We start from the raw sequence: 6554 nt of genomic DNA, 5'->3' as shown, positions 1-6554 counted from the left end.
AAATACGTAACGAGTTCTGATTGTGCCAGAGGTTCCTGTGTTGTGATTCGACAGCAGCTTAGCGAACCTTTCCCGGAAAGGTCACGCCTCTTACCATAATGTGGAGATGCATGCGCTCAGTGTTATTGTAAACATGTCTTTAATTTTACCCTATCAATTTGAGCCGGAATCAGACCCGGTGATTGGACCGCGGGATGAAAATAACAGCGTTTCGCCGACATGGCGACAAACACACTCTACAAACGCAACTCTTGTGTATTCCTGTGGGCGGAGGTTAGTCAAAAAACTGTTTTAGTGACGTCATTAAAGAAGGAAGTAGAGGGACGTAGTCCAAACTGGCCGTTCGATGTTGGCAACTTCTGTTAAATAAAATATCTCGCTTGGCATTGAACTTTGAGCTTTAAAATTTTACAGATTTTATTTATACTCTAACAACAACATTACACACTAACTAAAGTTTGAAACATGGGATCACGAAGAACGGGACCTTTAAAGATGCAGTATGTAAGAATGACAGCTAGTGGTTGAAATGGGTACTGCAGTTCAAATTCAAAATATTGTTCGCCCCGCCCCCTCCTCCTCAGACTCAACGCTCTCGCGGGTTGCCAGTTTGAGGACATGCAACAGGAGCGAGCTCACTTGACATTGGAAGGTGAGGAAACTTACACACTGTAAGATAATTAGTTGATTTATTGATTTATGATGAGTTGATATCGCGTTTTAATATGTTCCCGTTCATAGAGATATTTAGATGGATGCTGAGGCTTTTGAGGTCGGGTAGAATCTGCGATCTCTGGCCCAGTTTGTTCACTGGCTTCCATGGCTGCAATTCGCTGCATGTGTTTTCCTGGCAACCCGGGGTGGCGAAATACTATTGGGTAAATTGGCAACGTGTGGTCTTGCACAGAAAAAAACAAAAACAGACATTCCATCACAGAACGCACATTTCAAAGTAAAATAACTGGCTGTAACAATGGTTTTCAGAGAAACGAGTATGTGAACTCAGCATGTTTCCAAAATATCTGCAAATGTAGCGGACCCCGTCCGAATGATGGCCAAACTTTACTGCTGAGTTTCTTGAAGCTTTATTAAACATTAAACAACGATGATATGGCCTTTTAAACTTCAGAAATCACCGTAAGAGCTGAACAAAGTACAAAAAATACGTATTAATGTCTTATCCATATTTCTCCTTTCACATCATTTTCTGCACACACAATGAATCACACAAAATACTCAATATAACTAACAGCATACAAATATACACACCTTGTGCCTTTTCGGGGGGTGCTTTATAAATTGGAAAACTTTAAAAAGCTAAGATGAACCATAACAATGAGCGCGCTCTCCCGTTCAATGCTGTTGGAATCCCTTTTCACTCCGAAGACAGCAAAAGCCGTCAAAATAAGAGTCCCCATTTTTTAAGACAGATAGTGCATACTTAATACATAATTAAACCCACTAAAATATCAAAAATAAAGTACAAAAACAAATTAGAAGTTAATTTACAATAAGGTCTGTTACAGCAAACATATTGGTATTGTTATGCTTTAGTATAGTCAAAAACTTACATACAGACTTTAAATTTATTATTCCTAACGATTTTCCATATTACAATTGACAGTCACTGTTGAGTGACTGTCTGTTCGACTTTAAATAAGATCTGCGTTGCATTTGTGGTTTGGCCTCCAGGTTTGCCTAAATCTGAACTTTTAGAGATAAAGAATTATTTATTAGTGGCTTTGTGCTGCAACTCATTAGGGAAGTCAATTTAAAAGAGTATGATATCACCACAAGTCTGCACCATAAGTTAGAAATCCACTTGCTGGAATGACAATTTTCCATTTGTGAAAACCCTCCCTATTAATTTATGTTAAAATATTGACTCAACACAACAATAAATCACTGTTGCAGCAGGCACATTTTGCCATTGCACTGTTGTCTGTCTAATACTTTAGGTGCCCCTGACCTTGAGTGACTTTGTTGTTCTGTTTCGAATGCATAATTTAAAAAAAATAAAAAGACAAGATTAATCATGTCAGTACTTATGAAGTAAACCTGGCTGGCAGGACGTTTAAGACAGTGAGCCAGCAGTTTTGGAGGATCTCTGGCACAAAGCTTGTCATCTGCTGAGAGTGAAAGCTGCAGTGCAGCCAGTTTTCATGCCTGTCATCCGTTAACCAACCTCATCTACAAGTTATTTTGTTATCAACACAGAAATCGCCCACAGTACGTGACACTGTATGTCAGCTTAAATCATAAGAGGGCACCAAAGAAATTTTAAGCAAAATTTGAGCCTGAAAATCATCCTTTCTCTCTCTTGCTCTAAATAATCATACAGGTCTCCATACAGCAGGCAGCGCTCGCCCACAGCACATCTTGCTTGAAATGAATCATAATTAAAAACTACAGAGAGTCTCATAAAGCCTTTGGTCTTCACAGAAAAAAGAAAAGAAAAAAAACATCAAGACAAAGCAACCTTTCCTTCGCATGCTAATTACAATGTGTAACATTGGCAAACTCAGAAAAGAATTAGAGTTGGATCCAAATGCAGTGTGTTTAATAAATCAAGATAAACGTACAAAATAAACGCAAAAAACACTAGATAACCAAGGAACAGAATTGAGGACACCAACGATACATTCATACAAGACCTAACAATGAACACAGGAAACACTGGGGTTTAAATACACAAATCGTAATTAGCAAACAAGACACACCTGGGAACAATCAGAGAACAATCAATAAGAAAACTACAAACTGACTATAACTGTGTCCCAAATTGCCCCCTATATCCTTAAATAGGGTACAATTTGAGGGGACAGCAATTTGTTGTGGTGTCTGAAAATCATAGTGGATCTATTCAATCCCACAACGCACCGCATGTACAACAGATGTACGGTGCGTTCCAAACAGGATATATCGCCCTCTAAAGGGCACTTCGGAGTGAAAACAATCATGGTTACCATATTTAAGGGTTGTGCTTAAAATTGGCCACTTCAAAGGGCCCTTGGGAATGTAAGATTTCGAAGGGTACAACTGATGGACACTTCGGGCCCCCGTGATCCTTTGCACAGGGAAGTTCTTTGATGTCACAGAATGGGTACAGGAGGTTAGGAATTCGATTTTACCTATAAATGTATGTACAGTAATTTTCTATACTATTGTAATATTTACGAGTTAGATTTGCTACATTATTATGGTCAAAATGACATTGTACTTCAACAAAAATACTTTACAGCTCCCTTTATCAGTCCATTAAAATGTCTCAAATACATAGACCCAATATACATTATGGTGCGATAAACCAAAAATAAATAAATATATAAACTAATGTAAACAAAGGGCGCAGCTTGCACAATCTACTCCTTCTTGATTGTCTCGTTAAGATGACGCAGAAGTGCGTTCCAAAAAAAGAGTTTTTTTGACCCCTACACCCTTCATCCCTTCGAAGCTCTCACTCCGGAGGGTAAACCCTTTGAAGGGATTAGGGTTTAGGGATGAGCCCTTCCGAATGGAACGCAGGGGTATTGTGTCAGAGAATACCCATAATGCACTGTGAGGGTCATGCCGAATTCATTCCTGTGTCTCGCCAGAAGATGGCGTGTGAAATTGAATCACCCATCCATCCATCCATCCATCCATCCATCCATCCATCCATCCATCTTCCAAACCGCTGGTCCAATGTGGGTAATATCATACAGGTACAAATTCCTTTTTAATTGATTATTAAATTGTTAAATTAAGGTTTATACATGCTAGTTTCCATGACACAGATCAAGATCAATATTTTCATCACTACTGGAGCTGCCAGTTTGCTATTAAACGGCAAGCACAAGTCACTTCAGTGACTGAATTTGCTCACTCTTTTTCATTCACTTCTTCAAGTGGACTATATATACTATATACACACACACACATATATGATTACGATATATATATATATATATATATATATATATATATATATATATATATATATATATATATATATATATATATATAGGTTTTGGGACGCCTACCTTTATGTGCAAATGAACTTTAATGACATCCCATTCTTAATCCGTAGGGTTTAATATGGAGTTGGCCCACCCTTTGCAGCTATTACAGCCTCAACTCTTCTGGGAAGGATTTCCACAAGGTTTTTGGCAAGAAGGCCTGGCTCACAGTCTCCGCTCTAATTCATCCCAAAGGTGTTGTATCGGGTTGAGGTCAAGACTGTGCAGGCCAGTCAAGTTCCTCTACACCAAACTCGCTCATCCATGTCTTTATGGACCTTGTGTTGTGCACTGGTGCGCAGTCATGTTGGAACAGGAAGGGGCCATCCCCAAACTGTTCCCACAAATTTGGGACCATGAAATTGTCCAAAATGTCTTGGTAGGCTGAAACATTAAGAGTTCCTTTCACTGGAACTAAGGGGCCAAGCCCAACCCCTGAAAAACAACCCCACACCATAATCCCCACTCCACCAAACTTTACACTTGGCACAGTGCAGTCAGGCAAGTACCGTTCTCCTGTCAACTGCCAAACCCAGACTCTTCCATCGGATTTCCAGACAGAGAAGTGTGATTCGTCACTCCAGAGAACACGTCTCCACTGCTAGAGTCCAGTGGCGGTGTGCTTTACACAACTGCATCCGACGCTTTGCATTGCACTTGGTGATGTAAGGCTTGGATGCAGCTGCTCGGCCATGGATAGCTCATCTGAAGGCCACACGAAGTTTGGAGGTCTGTAGCTATTGACTCTGCAGTAATTTGCCGCACTGTGCGCCTCAGCATGTGCTGACCCCACTCTGTGATTTTACGTGGCTGACCACTTCGTGGCTGAGTTGCTGTTGTTCCCAATTGCTTTCACTTTGTTATGATTCCACTAACAGTTGACCGTGGAATATTTAGTAGTGAGGAAATTTCACGAATGGACTTATTGGTCACAGGTGGCATGGTACCACACTTGAATTCACTGAGCTCCTGAGAGTGACCCATTCTTTCACAAATGTTTGTAGAAGTAGTCTGCATGCCTAGGTGCTTGATTTTGTACACCTGTGGCCACTTATAATAACTTATAATAAATGCTGCAATAAAAATAAGAAGTCAATTTTGAATTGGTGACTAATAACTGTGGAAAGACTGTGAAAAGAGTTCATTTGTTACATATTATTGTGATAATAAGCAAACACACATGTATCCATGTGTTCCCACAACTTAAAATGACAGCAGTACAGCCATATAACTGAACGAGTCTCTGTCACAACTAAAACAGCCTGACTGATGCGCCTCTCTAAAACATGACACTGCAGCTTCCTGCACTCATAAGTGTAACCGGCACTCGGGGCTAACAGTAGTCTACACATTTATGAGGATGGATGTGATGCCTTGGCCAACTCGAGCACACAGCCACGTCCTGCCACTCATGAGTCACAGTTCTCAAAATCTGACAGTTATAGTTTTTATTATAAGATGCATCTTCACCCATCTGAATGATTTCAGGGACATCTCTTTAAAAGACTGTGAAACCTGTTTATGACCAATTTTAAATTTATAACGTGACACATTTATGAGGTTATCAGTAAAAGAAAAAAAAGAGAATGTAGAGTGGGATTTTGAAAAAGAAAAGAAAAAGAAACTAAAGCAAAAAAAAAATAAAAAAAATAATACAAATACAGTTATATTACACTTTTGAAAGGTAGTGTGCATATATATATACACTCACGTAAATGATAATTAGGAACACCATACTAATACTGTGTTTGACCCCCTTTCGGCTTCAGAACTGCCTTAATTCTACATGGCATTGATTCAATAAGGTGCTGAAAGCATTCTTTAGAAATGTTGGCCCATATTAATAGGATAGCATCTTGCAGTTGATGGAGATTTGTGGGATGCACATCCAGGGCACGAAGCTCCCGTTCCACCACATCCCAAAGATGCTCTATTGGGTTGAGATCTGGTGACTGTGGGGGCCATTTTAGTACAGTGAACTCATTGTCATGTTCAAGAAACCAATTTGAAATGATTCGAGCTTTGTGACATGGTGCATTATCCTGCTGGAAGTAGCCATCAGAGGATGGGTACATGGTGGTCATAAAGGGATGGACATGGTCAGAAACAATGCTCAGGTAGGCCGTGGCATTTAAACAATGCCCAATTGGCACTAAGGGGCCTAAAGTGTGCCAAGAAAACATCCCCCACACCATTACACCACCACCACCAGCCTGCACAGTGGTAACAAGGCATGATGGATCCATGTTCTCATTCTGTTTATGCCAAATTCTGACTCTACCATCTGAATGTCTCAACAGAAATCGAGACTCATCAGACCAGGCAACATTTTTCCAGTCTTCAACTGTCCAATTTTGGTGAGCTCGTGCAAATTGTAGTGTCTTTTTCCTATTTGTAGTGGAGATGAGTGGTACCCGGTGGGGTCTTCTGCTGTTGTAGCCCATCCGCCTCAAGGTTGTGCGTGTTGTGGCTTCACAAATGCTTTGCTGCATACCTCGGTTGTAACGAGTGGTTATTTCAGTCAAAGTTGCTCTTCTATCAGCTTGAATCAGTCGG

Source organism: Megalobrama amblycephala, linkage group LG22 (genome assembly GCF_018812025.1).
Source record: "Megalobrama amblycephala isolate DHTTF-2021 linkage group LG22, ASM1881202v1, whole genome shotgun sequence".
Lineage (NCBI taxonomy): Eukaryota > Metazoa > Chordata > Actinopteri > Cypriniformes > Xenocyprididae > Megalobrama > Megalobrama amblycephala.
Note: the sequence above shows the minus strand (reverse complement) of the source record.